Below are 24005 nucleotides of genomic sequence, written 5' to 3'. Positions count from 1 at the left end.
TACACCAGCTGTTGCAGCTCTCTGTCCTGGCAAGAAAATAACTTCTCTCTCCCCGTTCCACACATCACCCCATGGTTACATACTCAGACAACACCCTGGGGAGCAAAATTAGGTCTGGGTGGAGCAAAGAAAAGAAGAGGGGAAACTACAGTTATGAAAATACTGGCAAAAAAAAATTTTTTTTTAGACTGTAGCTATTGCACAGTATCCTGTACTCATTTTGTTGGCTGGAGTATGGTTGGGGAAGTACTTCAGCACTGGGTATTTTGCATTAACTTTTAGTGGAAGTTTTGTGTTGGCACTCTTAGGACGGACCTCAAATGCAGTGTCCTTTGTGGGTAACATAGAGACTACGTTCAATCAGATAATACTTAGATGTGTGATGGACTATAATTAGATGAGAATTTTGATTTTTTCATAAAGATTTCTGATAGAATTGTTCATTGATTGCTTCAGCAGTCACTGAGTTTTCAAGGTAAAAATAAATTAACTCTTGTGGTCCATGAAACAATAGTACACTCTGTAATTTGTACACTTTACACACTATCTTTTTATACTGATTGAATATATCTAATTATCAGTGAACAGTAGCCATTGCAATTCTTGCTCTTTGATAAAGACAAAAAAAATTGGGGAAAGTAGGTCAAACAGGTATTGCTATTATATCCATGAACTGTGGAGTTTTTGTTTTTTGTTTATTTGGGGGTTTTTTGTTTTTTTGTAAAGAACAATAATGATATTATATTAAAGTGATGAGACCAGAATTAACTTAAATAATGTTGGTCTTGATTTGTGAAAAAAAATCCTTACATAGTAAGATGCCATTATTTCTATACTTTTTCTATGCACAAGTCATGGTCAGCATTCAACAGCTCAGAAAGAGAAGTTTCAGATTTATATAGGTGTAGTTTTATCTAAACACTCAATTCCATGGGAACAACAAAACAAGTATGTGGAAACAACTACCCTTTCTAGTTCAGAATTAAACTGATCAGAAACTGAAATTCAGACAGACTCTGATTCCAGGAAATTATTACTACAATTTTAGCAACCACCATGTTGCAGTCAGATAAGAAGAACAAAATGGGCACACGGAAAAAAAAAAGCTACATAAATTATATTAAAATAGTCCTTTGCCTTCTGCACATTAGCACAACTTCCATCTTCAGTCAAATATAAATTCATATTCTTTTAAAAAAAATGGAATCTAAACAAAACCAGGAATTACTATAAAATACTTAAGATGCTTTTAAAAGTAATAGATTCCTTCATTTGAATGCAATTAACAGATTGTGCTATACTTTTACAGTATGTATAAAAATGTTTTGTTCAATACACAATGTGGACATATTTATGCACACAATATTTCTAAACAAAATATATCAGCACTGTAAATAAAATGATGCTTTCATTTTGTTCTTTTAATTCAGCTCACACACACACACACACACACACACACACACACCATTAAAGAATAAAATGTGTACCTTGGAGAAATAAGCCAGCAAGTGGAGAGAGTGATTTTTTGAACACTGATTTTGTAGCTGGCATAAATTTCTGAAAAAAGCATTGGTTAAAGAAGGAATGAGTGGGATTGTGCTATCGCTAAATTAGATTAGCATTGCCTGTTGTTTGGAACATTATTGCAAAGGCCAAATAATGTTAATATGTCTATCATGGCAAAACTTTGGGGGTTTTTTGTTTTTGTTTTTTTTACATTTTTCTTATTTCAATTTAAATTGGTGCTTGTTCAGTAAACAACTTTGAACCATAACCTAAAAGGACACTGTCAACTTAAAAGGCACACTTTTGTCTGAAAATGCTTTGCCTAGTGTTGTTACAAGGAACTTTTAAGATTACTGTAATGGAGAGAAATTAGAAAAAACATTCTCTTTTCACTTTGTTTTTACTGTGTGCATTTGACAATATTTTTTCATGATCAGTATTAGTGTTTCCTTTTTATAATCAGTCACTTTCCTCTGGTGTTTGTGTGCGTCTTTTAGGCAGCAGGAGAGGAGAAAAAAACATTTTTTAAAATTAGGTATATGTGATTGTAAAATCACAAAAATTGGCAGGAGGATTCGGGGCAGGGGCAATACCTGAAACTACTTTTAATTCAGAGAGAGAGGGGGAGAGAGGGAGAGAGAGAGAGAGAGAGAGAGACTAGACCTCATGTTCTTGGTGATACTTTAAACTTTAGTGGGGAAATAAAACCTACATAACACATTTATTTTTTTCTTTCCTTCCTAAAGTAACTTTCCAACCCCCACCCCCATTTTTAAATTATTTTCCACGGGATAAATTCTACTCTCAGAATACTCAGTGGAATTACTTTGAGTTTAAGATATGTAACTGAGAACAGAATCTGACCTGATGATGTTTATAATTTTAAACAGCCCATGGACGTAAATCAATAAGCTCAAGTGAGACATTAAATTTATAAGTAGATAAATTCCTTAGCTGTATTTTGTAAAATATACCTTAATTAGTCTATATTGCTGTGTTGTGGCACAACTCCTGCACTCCTTACTTGAGTAAAATTCCTCTCAAAGTCAATGAGACTTCTGTTTGATTAAGGTTTGCAGGATCAGGCCCTTTGTGAACATAAAATATTTTCCTCTTAATTTACACTGTTTCAGGAGGATTATTTAAGACTCTTAAAGCCACATCGCAATCTCGCTTAAACAAGTTTTATACTGATGTAACTTCTTTGACTTCAACAAACTTACTCCTGATTTACACCCTGGTGTTTGCAAGATCCCAGAAAAGCCCAATAGGAATTCTTGGTGACTTTTTGTTACTATCTAATGAAATAGGCTTGTTTTTTAAACAATTTCTGTGAGAACGTCAGGCTGTTTCACAGAGATGTGATTCTCTTTTTGTGTATCTTTCTTCATTTATGTTTTCTTTTTATACTTGTTTTATATTTGTCAATAACTTTAAAATATAATCTCAGAAATAAAATAATACCATTTACCCTGTGAAAAAATCTTTGCATTAATACAAATACAGCAATTTAACCACTCTCCTGGGGGTTTGTAGCTGTTTATGTCACTCGTCTCCCATTTTAGCATCATTCTTTAAAATGAAGGGGGGAAAAATCAACTTGCAATTTAGACAGTTACCAAATTACCAAAACTAGTGCTGCAACTCTTAATGAGCAAAACCATTAACAATTTTCCTACTGCAGCCCCTGTTCAAATACCTTGGACACCTTGTTAGCACAGAATGAGGTGTTCAATCAAGAGACTGGGAATTGGAAGTACCAGGGCACAGTTTTGAGTGGTGATTACAAGGGCATGAGTGTGAGTGCCAAAGTAACAGTCTTCTACACTGCAGGAAGCTGAGAAACCTACAAGTCTACATTTGTAAATCAGCCTGGATGATTACAGTAGTCACAAGCAAAGAACATATGAAACAATTATTTGTACCATTCTTCCACTCTTTTAATTTGCTCTTAAAATGAACACAGTGCTACTTAGAGCCATTGGTGCTTTGTCTTTGTAAATTTAGTACATGGCTTCATATTTTTCAAAGTGGCAACCTAAATGGCATAAAAGTAGAACTATAACAAAGAACTATTGTTGCTTGATTGTTAAATCACTTTAACTGCAATAATCTAAGCTTATATTAATACTCAGACATGTCTTTACATTCCTCTTACGTTTCTATGGCAGATCTGCAGAAATGTAATGATTTTAGACATTTCTCGCTGTCCTAAATTGTTTAGCCAAAGAGACAGTTTTTCTTTTTTAAATTAGTAAATTTAAAATGTAAGTTTTGTCTGTGTTAATATAACATCCTAAGCCCTGATAGCCTTATGTTCCATTTACACACAAAAACCACACAACTTCAATTTTGTAAAGATGCTCCTTTGAAATGTATTTTTCCAAGTAGTGCAATGTAAAAAGAATCCTGAGCACATTTAAATCTTGCTTTCTATGTGCAGAAGCTATTAGATGCTAATTGCATATTAAAAAGGAAGAATTAGTTAGTTAAGCAAGACGTAATATAATGATAAAGAATTAAAGTATATCGGACTTTGAAGGGCTAAAAATATTATTGTTTTTAAATTAACTATTTCAACATGTTTTGCATTTATTTTTCTATATTTATATATACACTGTTAATAAAATGCACACTGCCATTGGCTTAAAGAAAATATTTTTTCAGTTTGAAAATAACTAAAATAGCTACTTTAAAATTACAAAACATCCCATACTTTTTACATGTATATACTCAGAATAGTACTAAGTTAATTAGCATCTCAATTATGCTAAATGACTATATAGATACCAGGAAAATATATTTTTTTAATTTTTTGTTGATTAAGAAATACCATATAAAAACTTCTCACACAGGAAGAATGAGTGTATTTCTTTGTGTAGTGTTTATAACATGAAAATGAATTGTTCAAATGATAAAATTATCAATAGCATATACTTCCCTGGCTAATTGCACTTTGAGATCTGCAAAAATATTACAATTAGCTCCAAATTTAATTTCAGTCATTATGTGTAAAGATTCACACAGACATTCTTTTAGAATAGTCCCTGACTTTACTGCATATTCCAAGAATATCATAACTATATATCTAATCAACAAAGGAAACTAATACTTACGCTTCTAAATAAAATAGTAAAAATAACATTAAAAGACTAGAGTGCAAATATTTTAAAAGCCAAACAATGCTGTGCAATATATTCCCTTTCAAAAAAGTTTTACTGTGTGTCTAAACTATGTTTTAGGGAATTGAAAAGTGTAACATAACGTCTATTGTACACTTTATTATTTTTATTACTATACTAAGGGAACTCTTGTAACTCTAAATAAAACATGGTAATGTGTAATTTTATAATGCTACATACCTCTTAGAAACTCATCATAACACCCCTCGGCCCCCCAAAACAGCTGCTGCAACTGGCTACTATTGACTTTAAAAGGCTTCCTTTTGCAAGTACTAAAGTCTGTTTTTAATCATCGTAGGGTTTCCAAATGTAGAGGGCGCTGTTGTTCATGTATTTTGCAAGCATTTCCTGATGAGGGGGAAAAATATTTGTTTAAAAGCTTGATGCTTTTATATTTTTAGTTTCCCTTAAATATCAGTGGAATTGTTGACACAAATTCTACACTGCATTTTATGTGATGCAACAAATTAATACTGGGTGCCCGCTATCATAACCAAAGTTAAATGTTTTTCAGGGTTTTCATTATAATCTCCATTTGGCAAAGCTCTGTAATTTGGCTATAATGTTTCTTCCATCCTAAAACTTACATATAATTTTTTTTAAAATAGCCATAAGTATTTAGGAACAATTTTTAATTGCAAGCATGAGAAGAAATTCAAATATACTATTTTGGGGCTCTTCTTCTGCATTTCCTTGGAAGTTTACAGAGAAATATTACAGGTGTTTGTCCATAATGTTGTCTAGACATAAACACAAACATACCGAACAAGAAAGATGCCTGGCGTTTACATTTTACAGCCAGCTAGTGTGCAATCACTTTTCTTCAGAACTTTATATATGCATATCTTAACATTGTATCTTCACACTTGTGAGTCACAGGAAAATGTAACTGCTGGAAAGGAGCCACTACTTCTTCCAAGTAAATAATGTCTCAAATGTCCATCACGTTCATCATAATGTGCCACATGTTATACATTTCCATTAAAAAATTGTTGTTGGGGTTTTTTTCCGCAGTAGAAAGAATAAATTACAAATCCTCAAAGGGGTAAAAAAAAGTTGATAAAATCATCTTAATGTTGATTTAAATCAGCAAAAATCAAGGAAACTTACAGTTAAGGCTGACACTCTATATTTAACTCGCACAACTGCACCTATGTACTTTAGCCGGGAGGGAAGAGTGGGCATCCTGCAGTCCATGTCTGAAGTCAATGGGAGTTTTGCCTGAGTAAGAATTACAGGATCAGGCCTGGGATATCTCACGTCTGTTAGTGCCTTGAGTTCCCTACACCACCTAAGCACTGCGGGGTGCGTTAAAGCCAAAGTAACAGGCTTAGCTCTGAATGTATTTGTGGATATAAATCAGACTCTAAATATTGCTTTAACATGCTTTTTTTTGTGCATGTGTGTGATTTAATTCTTATTTGCCAATGTAATCTGACCTTCCCCAACAAATTATTAGCTGAAAGACAAGATTTGAAGAAAAGTATTCTAGAAGTACTTTTTTGTGTGTGCAGTTCACTAACAACTCAATTGATCCTAAAACATTCTGCAATACAACATATATACCACATCTGAGCCTTAAAACTAGGTTCCTAAATGTAAATATTAAGATAAATAAATTTTCATGTGTCACTACAAGCCAAGGCTTTCCCACTTTGTGAAATACTTTAAAATAAACTGATTACTTAGAAGTAACAAACAAGCCCTAGGAATACATCGCTCACCAAAACTACTCATAATTTGCAGTGTGCATGTCTGACTAATCAAAACTTTGCATTGTTAAAACTACATCTAAGCTCTAATAAAAATGACCATTTTAGCTCTTTTCTGGAATCAAGGCTCATACAAAAGTTTCCCACCTGATAAAGGCTTAAACATAACTGAAATAGAAGTTGTATTTTATGATTGGCAAGTTCTTTGGGACCAAGATACCCCCCAGCCTGACTGACTAGGACCCAGCAATGCATTTTGGCCCTGTCTGTATGTCAAGACACTGCCATCAAAACAATGGCTCATATTACATGAAAATCTTGTGCAAATGAGCCATAATGGGAGAGAATGACAATCTCCTAAGACCATGCAGCAGGATTCTCCTTTGATCTGAAATACTGTTAATCTTTCTCAAACATAACACTAAGTATACTTGGCAAATCCTGTATGAGAAAGTCCCTATAGTGCAGGTCTGCAGATAGAGAGCCATAAGTGAAATACACACCAATAAAACGTTCCATATTGGCTGGAAATTTCTTTGCACTTATGGGCATTTTTGCAAACAAGTTAAACAATATGTTTAATTAATAAAGGACATTTCCTGCTGGATATGAAGTTCTCGTTCACAGTCTTATTTAATTAAGAAGCTGCAGTGTTTAAGATATTAAAACAGTGTTTTGAGGAGGTTTAGCATTTTTAAAAACACGGCCTTTATTTAGATAGGCTTTAGGACTCAGCCTGACTCTAAATTATAGTTTTAATATGATGTTTCAGGGGAAGAAAAAAAATCAAATTGCATAAGGCAAGATTTTTCATTGGTAACAAAAGTATGATATAGTAGTTTATACTTTATTAATGATGCTTAAAGCAAAGATCTGGAATGGTATGTCTCAAATGAGGTCATTTATCAACTTCAGGATAGTAAAAACTTCTCCTTGTTCTGTATTATAGCCAGATCGCACCTTTTTGTTGTGCAGCCAAATATGCAAGGCCTATGTAGACAAATGCAAACAGAGTAAATCATGTTGATTCAGTGCTAGTAGGAAATATGCCTCTTCAGTTGTGTGCTGCTTTTGAAGTACTGCCTAAAAATCAGCCTTCGGCTTCAAAGCAAGGGGATTATAGCCTTTATCCAGCAATTAATATGGCTGAAACTCAAAATGTCAGCACCTGACGACTATGCAGGCTGGACAGTAGCCTGGTGGGGGTCCAGTCCCCTGAAGAATTGGAATTCACTATAAAAATTAGTGACTAAATAGACTGAAATATTTGGGGAAAGGACATAAAATTTTAACTTCTAACGACCTTTCTATATTTTGACATGCAGGGGGAAAAATTGTGGTGTCCCTTGACCTTTAACCTGCCTTATCCACCTAGATCATTTTAATCTCCCACCAACTGTTAAGCAGAAAGGAGTGCTATTAAAGGGGAAAGCTATTCCTTTTGCCTTCATACATAGATCAGATGACAACCTCTCCAAGTCCCTCCTCTCTGTCAGAGTTCAAGGGTTCAAAGATGGTCAGAATATCAAGCAACAGAAAACCAGCAGGACTGCTGCAAAAAGAGTTTAAACACTTTATATTATGCAGAGTGGTCCCAAAAAAAAAGGGTTATTTTGAAATTTTACTTCTTAATTGACTATTTTCTTAAGTGCTCTCTTTTGATAACAAGCTCTCATAATCTTCTAATTTTAGGGAAAAAACACTTGTTAGATGCAAAAATCCTAAATTATTTTAATTTGTACCCAAATTCAGTTACCTAATAGCCTTTTCAATGCAACCACTAAATACAGAGTTACAAAAGAAACTTTGTGGAGATTGTCACAGAGGCATTTATTTACCTAAACACTTATAAAGCATGAATACTTCATGATCTAGCTCTGACACTTCTAATTTATGTTGCAAGAAAAATATATAATAATAGGGATATGCAGCTAATTACTAGATAACACCAGATGGCATTTTCAACAGTGCAATATACATCCTGTAGTACCTTTTAACCAGCTTTTTCTATTTCTAATTTTTAACCATACACAGTGGAAACATGTTTCTTTCCAGATTTTCCATTTGCTTTGAAGAAAACACCCACAGAGTATCCATGCTTAAAGTACTTACAGAACAGTATCACTACAACATGACAAGCTAAACAATGTGTTTCATTAATAAAGAATGTTTGATATTAAATGCAGAGTTCTTATTTCAAAATGGCAAAAAAACTGTATGAATGAGGGATGGAGGATAATAATTGCACAACATAATATTAATACAATTGTGCGTATGCTGAATGTAATTCATGTGCCACTTTCTAAATATATTTACATACACACATATATACAGAGACATTAGAAATAATAGAAATTAGAAGACTACATTAGATTTTGGGGTTTAGATTTGGCCTTTCATTCTCTGGGTACCCTAAAATGCTTGACAGTGTTTCCACTGGATTTAGCTAAATACAGTAGTAGTGGTGCAATAACAGCCATTAAGTGTAACACAATAGCTCCTGCTCTGACTTGGAGATTAGAATCTGTTTTACTGAGACAGAGAATTTTGGCTGGGAAGTAGGCTTATCCTTACTCTATTCACAAAGTGTCATGGAGATATTGCCTAGACAGGCAGCAGGGACGGGCAAAAGGGATTTTGGATTAACATCTCATCTGCAGGACGGTATCTCAAACAGTTCAACACCTCTGTGGTGTTGCACTGCCATGTCAGAATTAAGAATCAACCCAAGTCCTGGTGTGAGACTTGAACCCATGACCTTGTAGCCAAGAGGTTAAAAAAAAAAAAGGACTAGCAACTGAGCCACACTGTCATTATTGATATGTGCTCACGTCTATTGACATCAGTGTTGACTACAGTTTGACCTTGGAGCAGAAAACTGTTGCCCACAGATTTTAAAAGTAGCCAATATCTTGCAGCAAGCTTTGAGATTTTTTCCCTATTGGAAGCCATTTTTCCTACCAGACAGCAGCAGTTTTCAGCATAAACCTAATCTCTAAATATTAGTATCATAAATACCTTAAAAGAATTTGGATACCTTTCAAATCTGTCAAGGTTCACAGTATTTAATTAGGTAATTTTAAATTGATTAGACATACAAATTAGACCAGGTTTTGATAACAAGGTACTTTTTTGTATGAATAGTAGAATATTGACAATAGTTTTCATTATAAATTTATTTATATTTTGTATAGTACTCAAAAGCCTTCTGGGCACTTCACAGACATGGAAGTCAACAGATTCTTGCCCCAAAGAATCTATTATCTCAGTACACAGAAAAAGAAAGGGAGAGGAAGAAGTGTATTGAACTGCTACTGTGTCTGTGATGCAAAGCAAAGGAAAACTAGTTGGGGATATATTTTGTTGAGAGGAAATGTACATACATTTAGTTCTGACTTGATATGGGAGCGATTCTCATGGCCTTGATCCCCCTCCCACTGAAGTTAGTGTAGCTGAATTAGACATTTGATTAATGCAGCATTTGATGAGTGGACCTATGACTCTGAAAACTCATTCAAATTTGACAGTAAAGCTAACTATATTTAGCCAAGTATTAAAATCTAAGCATCTGAGGACCATCCAGATTTGCATAAAGATGTCCTGAAAAAGTGATGTTCTGGATTCAGATTCAGATTCAGTTTAGGTTGCAGTTTGATTCCAAAACCAATTCTTGTCTAGGGTTCAGGTCTGGTTATTTATTTATTATGTGTTTCTTTGCACTCACAGGAATTTACAAAGGTGCCTATATCCCAAGTTCTAGCCACCTGAGACATTAATTTCAAAACACAAATCATAGCAGACAGACCAATCCAGCAGCAAACTCTGCCACACACTAGCAATCACCAGACCAGCTAATCATTACAGCAAAACAGATAAAAGACTATTTCTGTCTCCTCTGATATCTCAAGGGATTCCCTACTCCCCAAAAGCCATAGTGAAAAGATAAATTGATTTGATGATGATGATGATGAAATACTGCAACTTCTTTTAATCAGATTTTCGCCCCAAATACTGGAAACCTTTCTAGAGCAGCAGAATTTAGGAAATTTTGGTTGCACCTCAATCAGAACAGAAAAATAGGCCCTATCTGCTACTAAATCCAAACCCTGAACCAAATCATCTGGCCTTGGAATCTATTAATCTTGTTTTTCCATTGGAAGTATTTGGACAGAGAGCCTCAGAGCTCTCCATCTAGTGAGGATTCATAGAATTATTTATGAAGTTGTAGGCAAAGCATATCACTGAATACAACCCTTCTGCAACCACAGCATTTCCTGACTTGTAACTTCTAATGTATAGATTTGGTTTGCTCCTGTAAAGGGATTATCTAGCTATTCTTTCAGTCTGGGCATAAATGGACAACTTAGATTATTAATAAAGATCTCTAATACAGATACATAATCAAGTTCAAGATTTGATGAGTTACTTCATAAATTCCTCACAAATGCTTTTTTTCTTGGTGACTGTTACAGGTCTTTCTTTAACTGAGGCAGGCATACATCTGGAATTAGTTGTTTTAAGCTCTAAAGTGAATAGCAAGTAGATGGCCAGTTGCTGAATATTATTTCGCTCTGCTTATAAAGACCACTCACCCCAATCTTTACATTAATATTGTATTATATTTATACTGGTGATGGTGACCAAATGGCACCCCACACAACTTCATGGCATTTGGTAGTTTTAGGAGCTGCAGCCTATTGCACTCTCCCTCCTTCAACCATTTTCCCCTGTAGAAGATACCACTCTCCCTTCCTGCCTCTCTTTTGATTAGTTGTGTGCTCTGGCACAAGATTCGTGGAGGGTATGAGTCTTGGATTTGGAGTACACCACATTCTATGATCACCAGAGTGACGCTAGTCAATCAGCAGGTGATACTCTGAGACCCTTCATAGAGACAACTACATGTTGTAGGGAAGATGTGTAGGCCCCAGAAGCTAAGGGAAGCACCTCCACCCCAACTTTTCTGTACTTCTAGGAAACACTAAATGACAAGCCAACATCCTCATAAGGGGGAAGGAGTGGTCCCTAGAGCAGTAGAATCATAGAAGATTAGAGTTGGAAGAGACCTCAGGAGGTCATCTAGTCCAACCCCCTGCTCAAAGCAGGACCAACCCCAACTAAATCATCCCAGCCAGGACTTTGTCAAGCCAGGCCTTAAAAACCTCTAAGTATGGAGATTCCACCATCTCCCTAGGTAACCCATTCCAGTGCTTTGCCACCCTCCTAGTGAAATAGCTTTTCCTAATATCCAACCTAGACCTCCCCCACTGAAACTTGAGACCATTGCTTCTTGTTCTGTCATCTGCCACCACTGAGAACAGCCTACCTCCATCATAGCTCAGTAACCATGAACATGCAATATGCATGCCAGGCTTCATAGTAAAAGGCTCTGCTCATTACTGCCAGAGTGGGTACTGCAACAATGAAGGTTCCTGAAACCTCCTGGCCTGAAACCTCTGCAGATGTTGCTAGGAAGCACAACTCCCAAAAAGTTGAGTGGTGCTGCCAAGAGAGAGGGAGTGGCCAGCACGTTAGGAGAAAGGGCTAGAATCAAAGCCAGCCTATTCCCCACCCTCATGCAGAAGGTGAAGTAGCAAAGACTGAAGACTATGCCTTTCACAAACGTTAAATTTTACAAACTGAAACCCCACATTGGGCTAGATTCCACTGCTGCACAGTGACACAAACTGTAGTTCCCTGAAACCAATGAGTTAAGGACAGAGGGGATGATTGTGATCATCTAGTCTGACCTCCTGCAAAACACAGACTATAGTCTTCCCTGAATTAATTAATTAGGGCTGCTGTGACATTGGTGACAGAGAAACTGCACCGGCAGAGAATGTAGCTTGGTTGCACTGAATCAGGATGCTCCCTGACTTGCCTGGCCACCCCCTCTCTCTTGCCAGTACCACTCACTTTTGGGAGCTATGCTTCCTAGCAACAGCTGCAGAGGTTTCAGGCCATGGGATTTCAGGATCCTTCACTGTTGCAGGCCCCCCTGGCAGTGGTGAGCAGAGTCTTTTACTATGCAGCTAGGCATGCATGTTCATGGTCACTGCCCTAGGGGCCGCTCCTTCCTACACTGCATAGAAAGATCAGGATTTGGCCCACTGATACCAGAGAGAGATCGAGAGGGCAGCATGAAGATCAGGATCTGGATCTTAATGAGGTTTACACAATACTAAACTAATTTCCCCTGGAGCATGTCCACATGCAGGCTTGTGACAATCTCCTTATTGTCCACACTTAAAACTCTGAAGCACTTGTCTCAAGACAAGCAGAAGATAAGTAATCTAGCACACCTGAGGGGTGTGGGTAAGTACATGCCTTAGCTGTGGCACAGCCCTGTGCCATGCAGTGTGAATGGGGGAAGGGGTGTTTATCAGGTCTGAAGTATCAATAGTCCTCCACCCGCATACCCACAATGCACTGAACCCTTTTCTTCCTGACCCTTACACACCCTGACCTTGCACCAGTAGTGGCATGCTGCACTGACCACAGCAAAACAGCTTTCCTCTGCAGTCTTCACAGGTGAAAATGGATCCAGCCACTTGATCTGTCTAGCATAGCCACATGCTGATCCAGGTCTGAAATCGCAGAGCACAATGTACTCTGTCCAACCAGAGCAGCAGAAATATTCGCTGTACTGGGAAATTACATGGAGGCTGGAGCAGGTGGGTCACTCCATCTTAGTACCAGGAAGGCATGAAGCATTTGAGGCTTCGCTACAGGAAGGCCAAAGACTCCAACAGTTGGTCCTGAAGTCTCACTCTACCTGCCTCTTTTAAGCGAAGCGTGGCTGGATGTGGTCAAGGGACCCCAGTACAGAACCTGAAGTGCCTCATGATCCCCTCCTCAACCTCTCCTGGCCAGGGCAAGGAGGTGGTAGGGACCATGGAAGATGTCCCAGAAGACCTGGAGGATGAGGGGCATGTGAGTCTGTACTTTTATCCGGTGGAGCATATTGAATAAGCCTCCAGTTACAAACCTGAGGATGACCCTGAGCTGTGGCAGGAACCAGACTCCCCCCACTGATATCCCTACTTGTTGTGCTAAATTCCTGATTTTAAGATCAAGGGCAATTTCCTTACCATTACTAGCCTCTTCTTCCTTATTGGCTACAAAGGCTGTCTGAGGATCAGGGATAGTGAGACAGTTACATTCCTGGAATGCTGAATATCAAAATGGTGGCCTTCCACAGCAAAGTTATGTCATGTGAGGAGATTTCTCAGCTTCTTCCCAAGGTCAAAAATATAATTCTCTTCTTCTCTTTGAATTGGCAGGACCTATGCTCCTGAGATCAAGAGGGCAGGAGCAGTATCCCAGAGGCAGCAGAGATAGACTGATAAGGAACCTGGAGGAGCTGCTCATAGGGATGGACAGGAGAAACCAGGAGAAATTTGAATTCCTCAGGGCACAGAAGGTGCAGTCTCTTCAGCAGGAAGAGACATTTACAAACCTGCTCATGGAGCTGGAGACATGCCACAGGGAACACGTACATTCCCTATGGAGACGATCATCGAACTGGTGGCTGAAAGAATGCAATGTCCACCTCCTGCCAACGCCCCAGTACTAGCCCATCTGCCGCCTCCTACTCCTTCTCTTCTGGCTGTCACCAACTGTGCTGCTGAGCCTGCAGATCCTGTTCAATGACCCCTACAACTGCTCAGGATAACGACTCTGAGCCTGTAGGAGTCCCAGACTGCCACCATGTACAGGACATAAGAACATAAGAAAGGCCAGACTGGGTCAGACCAAAAGTCCATCTAGCCCAGTATCCTGTCTTCCGACAGTGACCAATGCCAGGTGCCCCAGTGGGAATGAACAAAATAGGTAATCATCAAGTGATCCATCTCCTGTCGCCCATTCCCAGCTTCTGGCAAACTGAGGATAGGGACATCATCCCTGCCCATCCTGACTAATAGCCGTTGATGAACCTATCCTCCATGAATTTATCTAGTTCTTTTTTGAATCCTGTTATAGTCTTGGCCTTCACAACATCCTCTGGCAAGGCATTCCACAGGTTGACTGTTATGTGAAAAAATATTTCCTTTTGTTTGTTTTAAAATTGCTGCCTATTAATTTCATTTGGTGACCCCTAGTTCTTGTGTTATGAGAAGGAGTAAATAACACTTCCTTATTTACTTTCTCCACACCAGTCATGATTTTATAGACATCAATCATATTCCCCCTTAGTTGTCTATTTTCCAACCTGAAAAATTCCAGTCTTATTAATCGCTCCTCATACGGAAGCAGTTCCATACCCCTAATCACTTTTGTTGCCCTTTTCTGAACCTTTTCCAATTCCAATATATCTTTTGAGAGATGGGGCAACCACATCTGCATGCAGTATTCAAGATGTGGATATACCATGGATTTATATAGAGGCAATATGACATTTTCTGTCTTATCGTCTATCCCTTTCTTAATGATTTCCAACACTCTGTTTGCTTTTTTGACTGCCCCAAAACCCCTTGCAGGAGCCATTCCCAGGTTTCACCAAAAGTCACTGTCCCCTGTTGTTCACCCCTTCTGATAAGGAAGGGAAGAAAACAGGTGCAAAGACTTTAAATTGTGGGCAGTATTCTTGGTTGTGAACAGTTACTTTGGTAAAATATATTCATGTTCTGATTTCAAAATCTTTCTATTAAACCTTCTACCTCAGTTTTAATAAATATTTTGCTTTGTTTAGCTGTGTGTTGGTACTCCTGCCTAATGATGAACTGAAGGAGTTTCTTTGTTCTTGATTGGGCCGCAAGCTTCCTACCTCATGTAATGGAATGGTGTGTAAAAATTTGGTAGCATCATAGTGCAAATATTTTTAAGGTCCCCCCCTCCCCCAAAAAATCAGAAACATTTTACATCCCACAGATACACAGAAGAGATGGGGGAAATGCAGCATATATGTTATGTGTTTTAGAAAGCACTATTATTTTTCAGTGTACCAGATCTCTGAAACACAGAAAAGGGATCGACTGATGTCTTAATACCTATATTTAAAATCAAAACCAAAGAACAATAAGAAACAGGAACACGCTGGCAATAACAGTCTCTGCCAATACCCTGTTCAAAAATATCCCCTTTTCCCCATCCTGAAACCTTAAGCAGTTGCAACCATGCCAGGGATTAGTGCTCTGTAACAGCCATTCATCGCACTTGGCATTGCTGACAATAAAAAGTAAAAAACCACAATTGCTGCGATACTCTCCCACCCCTAAGGCAAACAGTCGTAAGCTCATTAAAAAAAGTTTAAGTTCTCCTGATAAGAGAGGCTTCTAAGGAAGTGTAAATACTATAGACAAATACATTGAACAATGATTGCATAACAACTTGGACAACCCCTCCACAACTCAAACCTAACCCCAAGTTGATAAAGACAAATAGAACAGGACACCTCCATTGGGTTAATATATGCAATGTCACATGAACAAGTGTCTAATAACCTTCAGATACAGGGGAATAAAACCCTCCCAAAGCTATATAGCCCCATACGTATGTATCAGTGTTCCCTTATGGGCAGCTTTATAGGATGTGAAGGTGTCTCTCAGCACACACAAATGTCATCATCTGCCTTGCAGCTGTTCCAAGATGTGTGCACATATGGCATCCCTGTTTTCCCCTGCCTGCTGGGAACCAGGACCAGTGTACAGTGTGCACATGGATGGGATCAGGCTGCCTGTACAGAGTTTGAAAAACAGAGTTGTCGTCAGCCCACTAGGGATGGAAGCGCTCCCCAGTATGCTGATAAATGTTATGTAGTGCTCAGCAGGCGATGATTATGATTTAGTTGGGGTTGGTCCTGCTTTGAGCAGGGGGTTGGACTAGATGAGCTCCTGAGGTCCCTTCCAACCCTGATATTCTATGATTCCATGATTATATGCATGGCGTTTGCCACACTGGCATCCAGATGGGTGTTTAGGCAGCACCAACATGCTTTCAGCCTACCAAACATGCTCTCTATGACCATTCTACAGTGAGCTTGTATCTGGATTCCCTTTTTCCAGGGTCACCTATGTTGGGGTACGGTTTCATGAACCAAGGCAGGAGTAGGTATATGGGGTCCCCCAAAATGACAGTTGACACAGACACACTGTATATAACCATATAATTTCTGGTGAATAAAGTCCCTTCTTCCCCCTTCTAGTACAATCCCGATCACCTCAGCACCCTGGCATCATAAACCTTTCCAGTATACATGAGTCAGCCTCTGTGTTCCACTAAGCCTTGCAGAACAACTTAATAGTAACCTTTTCTGTTCACATACTCAGTTGCCCCTCGTGGTGGGCAAAGTATTGAGATATGAGTGCTATCGATGGCCCCAGCACAGTTTTGGAACCCTATTATTTCTGGAAGTTTTCTTATGGCAACTGCCTTGGGGTAAATGACAGTGTTAACTGCCTCACAAACCTGCACAACCTTGATCCCAACAGTAAACTTTCCAACCCCTAATTGCTTTGCAAAAGACCTATAGCTGTCTGGTGTAGCCAGTTTCCATAGGACAGTGGCTTCCCTGAATTGACAGTTGTGGCTCTTGCCACACAGATCCTTGAAGGTAGGGTGACTATATGTCCCGTTTTGGCCGGGACAGTCCCTTAGCCCTGTCCCGGCCATCCCAATTTTTTGGCAAAAGTAAGCATTTGTCCCATTTGCTCTTGTCAACTGATCAAGTTGGCAAGAGCAAACGGGACAAATGCCCATTTTTGTCAAAAAATTGGGGTGCTGTACAATCGGAGGAACGTGTGGGGTGCAAGCGGAGATGCCAGCTCCATGCAGGGGGGAGGCAGGGCTGGGTGGAGGCAGGCAGGGTTCCAGCATGCAGGGGGCTAGCAGGGTTTGAGCGACCAACGACAGCCTGGCACGGGGGGCGGGGGCAGCTCTGAGGAGGAAAGGGGAGGTTCTAGAGAGTGGCTGCAGAGCGGGGCTTGGGCCAGCTCCACTTGGTGTCCCATTTTCCCTTTGGGAAATATGGTCACCCTACTTGAAGGTCTGTTTCCTCATACAGAAGTTCTGAAGCCACTGCTGGTCATCCCAGATTTCCAAAATGCTGTGACCCCATAACACCATGCTCGTTCTCCTGCACTAGAAGCAAAGGTCGACCAAGAGCATACCATAACAATAGCAGCATTTACCATATCTGTACAGTGTGAACTGAACTAATTGTCCTTGACCCTCAAAGTCAGCTGCCTTCAACGAGTCAAAAAGTGTTGCCCAAATTCCATTCAGCATCTCACCAAATCGCTACTCCACAGCATAACCATTTGTCCCACAATAAGGAACAGGAACAGAATCAGATCATCATCCAATTGCTCTATGACTTTCACCCAGTTTTGCAGGGAATAACAGTGTGGGAAAAGTGATCAGTAACTGCCTTTAACAAATGTGTTAAGTCGGGGACAGTACCAACAAAAGACAGGAAAGAAGTTCCCAGAATGTCTCCCAGTGACTCACAACACCCTGAGATGGTGCCCCTGAAATGGTAGTGCTAACATCATATACCGACAGTGACTGTGTGGATTCCATTCATTCTCTGGTCTTCTCATGTGATAATCACCTACAGGCTGCCCCTTACTCACTTACAGTCTAAAACACTAAAATGTGTTGGTAAATTTGTATGAAATCTATAAGAAATTTACTAGAAAACAATTCTTGTTTATATTTACTGCAACAAATATAGATTTGGTACCAGTGGCTGCAACTTCTCTGGCTTCAATGGAGCTGAACCTATTTTGCCAGATCTCAATTTGGCCCTATGTCTGCCATTTTAGTCAATATAATGAGTGCAACAGAATGAAATCATACCCTCATACATTACCTAGGAAGAGGGCTTCCCTTTACAGGGATTATCCTTTAATGAAAACTTTAACTTTATAAGTTACACATGGAAGTTTCAGGCCCTTTAAAACAATATATGCCACAACTGCAATAATGATGTTTTGACTCAAATTCCAAATCTGCTTCACTGAGAGATCATTTTCACAATCTTTGTCTTTATTGGTTCAATGCCTTTTTAAAATACTGTTCAGTCATACACCCCTTCTTCTTTTGGGCAACCTTTACTGGTTTACCCTTTACTGGTTTATCATCACTCATATGAATAAGAATTATTTAGAAGAGCAAGGGTTGCAGGATCAGGCCTAGAAACGAGGGTGAATGCCTTCTAATTGACATCAGTGCAACCCAGTGAAATTAATAAGTTTGTGAGGGTGTAACTGAGGGCAGAGTTTGAATAACAATTATACCAAAAATTATCCTTTGACGAGGTACAAGTCAATATTTTTAAACTTACTGAACAAATTTCACTGATCAAATATGAGTCTTGATTTTGTTTCTCGGAGCACAAATATTAGAAAAGGTTTTAACCATATATTTGCACAGGTGATTTTGAAATGCTCAGCAAGATCTTGTGCCCAGATTTTTAGAATCTATTGATTCCTGCATTTAAATTTATGGTACATTTCACACTGTTACCTGCTGTGGTCATCTTAAGGTCCTGGCTGCTCTGTCACTAGAAAATAAGCAATGAATGGCAGAAAACCCCTGTGCCTGTTCTTACCTATAGAATTGCAAACTTGAGCAGAGTTCTGTGCAAAGTCTGCTATGCTGCCAAAAGTAAAATTACAAAGGGCTGCACTCTGATATATTTATTTATATATTTTAATATATTTCTAATTTTGCAAAAGTCTTTTACTTAGCCACAATCACATCATATCTGAAATTATTTTATGGCTAGGGGCAAGAGTTGGGAGGCCATCTGTTCTTTCATATTGGCTGTCAGATGAGTACAACCATTTCATTCAGGTTTTGAAAGTGCCAAAAATAAAACAAGTTCCATACATGTTAATGAGATTTACCAAAAAACAATTAACCATTCCAAACCAAAAGTTTTAGCTTTTCAAAGATATTCAAGATGTATTTATTACTATTGTCAATAGAAAAAACAATTGGATTCCAACTAGCAATAACAGGAAAAGTGGATGAAGGTCAAGACATATCCGGTAAACTACATCTAGCTTTTATACTTGCTATTTTTAAAAACAAACCTTTAATTTTGAAATTCACAGCCTATCCACCATTACAAGCCCCTTCAGGGCAATGATCTATCAAGTTCTGACTGTCTCAAACTGTTTGTGCTGGATTCAGCATCTATCACTCCTCAGACTTGCTGCACATTCAGCCATAGAGACAAGAAACAATAATTTTCAATTAAGAAACCTGGAGAAGACTTGGGGACTTGATTTATGGTGCATGACTAATTATTGAAAAGCTAGCCTAATGAAAATTAAGCTGCTGGTTACTACAAAGATTTAACTTCATTTTCTTGAGGAGATGCTGATATGACCCGGAGTATAATTTATTGAAGTTTTATTATATATTTTAAAATAGACAAAGACATATACATGATCTAATTATCATTTTTAAAATATGATTTTTTTTTACATTCTATACCCTAATGGAGCTTGTACTTCATATAAATTTAGACCTGAATTAAAGGCTTCTTGTTGCCTGAAGTTAAAGTGTTTCCTTGTGGATGGTGATGAAAGAGACAGAAATATGAAGGAGGACATAACAGAAATTGCCTTTTAAGGCTCAGAGTATTTATAAGCAGAGGACACAGTTTATCACAGAGTTGATACATGAAAATCAGTTTAATACCTAATACTTTGTATGTAAAATTCTTCTTAAAATTTAAGTTGCAGGGAAAATAAACCAATGAAATTTGCAAATCTTTGGTAAACAACTATTATAGTGATTTGTTTGGATTTTTTTCCCTCCTTAGGAGCCTGATCCAAATGCCATTGAAATCAATAGAAGTCTGTCATAAATGACATTTGTTTCCTGCAAACAACATATTTTCAAAGGCCCAATTCTGCAGCTCTTATTCATTTTGAGTAGTACTTACTCATCTGAGCAGTCTCATAAGACTACTTAACTGGAGGAAAGACTGCAGAATTAGCCTCTAAGTATGAAGGTCCTGCAGTTTACTCAGTGAAGTCACATAAAAATTCAGAACACCATAAATTCTAGGACCCCAGTCACACAAATATCACACTGTATAAGCAGAAAAAGTTTACTCTTTGCAGCTTTACAATGTCTAATGCAAGCAAAACAATACAGTAGTTCCTATTTCTTTCAACCCACATGCTCACAGTTTACCCAACTTCAGCTAGGCTCCCTGAACCTATACAGACAAGAGAACATGAAACAATACATTCTTGTAAGTCACATTCTTTTGCAGAAGGAAACTCAGATAAATGTTTCCAATGTACAAATGAATCTATTCCTACAGCAAGAAACCAACCTTAATTTGGTGCATGTCATCTTAACCAATTCTGCTTCTGCATTGAACTTCTGCACACAGCCACTCAGAGGCATCTCAGGATACACAATATTGAGCATTTACAGGAAATAATGCAGAGAGAAATATCAAGGTGAAATGATGTAAGTGCTGGACTGGAGCAGCTGGCAACAAGACTGCACAGGATTGTCACCAAAGATACTAGTCAAGGAAGGGAAGACAAAAGGAAAGGAGGAAAAGAAAACTTGATTTATTCAGGAAACCACCTGTTTCTTCAGAAGGCCTTTATGTGGATCATTAGTTTATGGCTGGAAGGACAGCTGGTAGCCAGAAAGGGAACTGAATATAAATTAATTTCCTATCTGACCTTTTAGAAAAGTCTGGGTTCTGTTCAAGTCACAGGATAGATATGGATTGACAATGAAACTAAGGGTTTTCCTCTAGCTCCCTGATTCTAAGCTGTATAATTTCTGAGGAATCTGCATGAGCTCAAAGACAGGCCAAAGCAATGCAGTAAATTTCTAGCACTGCCAATATTGAGATACTTACTGGAGTCCTGGATAAATATCAGTATGATTAATAACATTCTGCCTACCTATTTTTTCCCAACAGTTTCAACTGCATCCAATATTCTTCTTCTCTAAGTCCTGCCCCCTCCTATGCAGGTACCAGGGTCTCACAGTGGGGTCAGTGCAGAGAGGAGCAAGACTTTGGAGATGCTACATAAAGTGCTCTTTGTGCACTGCTATGCAGTGAATGTTCAGTGGAAGGAAGAGAGCCATAGGTTCCTTAATCCTCCAGTTCTTCTTTGCCACAGATGGAAGTGACACAAGGGCCAAGGAGGCTACTTCAGCCATTTGGCCAAGTATTGATTGGCTGCTCTGTGGCCCAGGGGAGGGAATTTGTCCCTTCTTTCCCCAACGTGTTCAGCACCCAACTGAGTTACTAGCACAAGCATTGGGAGAGTAGCTTGCTCTTACTCTCTCAACCATTGTGTTGTGCCACTGCATTCTGTTAAGCAGCTGCCATAATTCACCCCTGAGCTGGCTGTGTGTGAAGTGATTCAAACATGTATGGGCTGTAACCTTTGTAAAGCACTTCAGGATCCTTTGACATGAAAGGTTCTACTTCACTTTAATTTATTGGTAGGGTGGATATATAACTACTAACTACAATACCCTGTGTGGGTAAGGCAGCAGAGACTATTAGTTTGAAATGGCCTTGGAAAGATTATGCACAAATACAAATGTATACACTAAAACAGGGTTTCCCTAATTGTGGTCTGGGGACCACAAAGTACATGCTGATAACTACTCTTCCTTATTTCCAGCTTCTAAATCATAGAAGGATATAGCAAAAATAGCCACTCCGCATGCAATGCTTTCCTAATATTACTTGTCAATGTAATGGAAGGAATTACTGTATGTGTCACAGGAATGTTACACGATTGCAAATGGGAGGAAGGGTGATCTGCACAGTCATGAAGGGGAAGGGAGGGACTCCAAGCTATGGAGAACCCATATTCTAGGCTTCCTTTTGTCTCAGGATCCACCAACTTAGTCACATTTTCAGTACCAAATACAGCAGTTTATAGAGCACACTGTACAGTAAGAAAAGTCTTAGTCTTTGTTTTTAACTAAAACAAAGACCAAGAAAATAAGGCCACAATTCTAATCTCAAACACACTGGTGCAATCTTGTTGATTTAATGGAACTGCACCAGAGTGCACCAAAATGGGGGCCAGGCTCAGCCTGTCAGTCTTTCTTGCTTTGATGCTTTCTCCATGCCAATTTAGAGTAATCTCAAAAAATCTGTTTGTTGGGTAAGAAATGCAATCTGCTACACCTGAGAAGCAAATAATTATAGATATATAGTATGTTTACCACTTGATTATTCTGATAAACATGCCAGCTGTGTGATTTATTGTGATGTTACATGATGGGTTGGAAGTAGCGCTGTCAATTAAAAAATTAATCGCAATTAATCGCACTTTTAAACGATAATAGACAGGGCCGGCTCCAGATTCCGGAGTGCCGCCCCTTGGTACTGGCTGCCCCAAGCACCTGCTTCTTTAGCTGGTGCCTGGAGCCGGCCCTGATAATAGAATAACATTTGTTTAAATGTTTTTGGATGTTTTCTACATTTTCAAATATATTGATTTCAATTACAACACAGAATACAAAATGTACAGTGCTCAGTTTATATTTATTTTTGATTACAAGTATTTGCACAGTAAAAAAAACAAAAGAAATAATATTTTTCAATTCACCTAATGCAAAGTACTGTAGTGCAATCTCTTTATCATGAAAGTTGAACTTACAAATGTAGAATTATGTACAAAAAATAACTGCATTCAAAAACAAAACAAGGTAAATTTTAGAGTCTGCAAGTCCACTCAGTCCTACTTCTTATTCAGGCAATCACTCATATATGAACAAGTTCGTTAACAGTTGCAGGAAATAATGCTGCCCACTTCTTGTTTACAATGTCACCGGAAAGTGAGAACAGGCGTTCATATGGCATTGTTGTAGCCAGCGTCGCAAGATATTTACATGCCAGATGCGCTAAAGATTTATATGTCCCTTCATGCTTCAACCACTATTCCAGAGGACACGCATCCATGCTGATGACGGGTTCTGCTCAATAACAATCCAAAGCAGTGAGGACCGATGCATGTTCATTTTCATTGTCTGAGTCAGATGCCACCAGTAGAAGGTTGATTTTCTTTTTTGGTGGTTTGTGTTCTGTAGTTTCCGCATCAGAGTGTTGCTCTTTTAAGACTTCTGAAAGCATGCTCGACACCTCGTCCCTCTCAGATTTTGGAAGGCACTTCAGATTCTTAAACCTTGGGTTGAGTGCTTTAGCTATGTTTTGAAATCTCACATTGGTACCTTCTTTATGTTTTGTCAAATCTGCAGTGAAAGTGTTCTTAAAATGAACAACATGTGCTGGGTCATCATCCGAGACTACTATAACATGAAATATATGGCACAATGGAGCAGGAGACATACAATTCTCCCCCAAGGAGTTCAGTCGCTAAGTAATTAATGCATTATTTTTTTAACAAGCATCATCAGCATGGAAGCATGTCCTCTGGAATGGTGGCCAAAGCATGAAGGGGCATACAACTGTTTAGCATATCTGACCCGTAAATACCTTGCAATGCCAGCTACAAAAGTGCCATGTGAATGCCTGTTCTCACTTTCTAGTGAGATTGTAAACAAGAAGAGGACAGCATTATCTCCTGTAAATGTAAACAAACTTGTTTCTCTTAGTGATTGGCTGAACAAGAAATAGGACTGAGTGGAC

The sequence above is a fragment of the Terrapene carolina genome, unplaced genomic scaffold, assembly GCF_002925995.2.
Source record: "Terrapene carolina triunguis isolate 2854851 unplaced genomic scaffold, T_m_triunguis-2.0 Scaffold88, whole genome shotgun sequence".
In the NCBI taxonomy this organism is placed as follows: domain Eukaryota; kingdom Metazoa; phylum Chordata; order Testudines; family Emydidae; genus Terrapene; species Terrapene triunguis.
The sequence above is the reverse complement of the archived record's forward strand: the minus strand, read 5'-3'. Positions refer to the sequence as shown.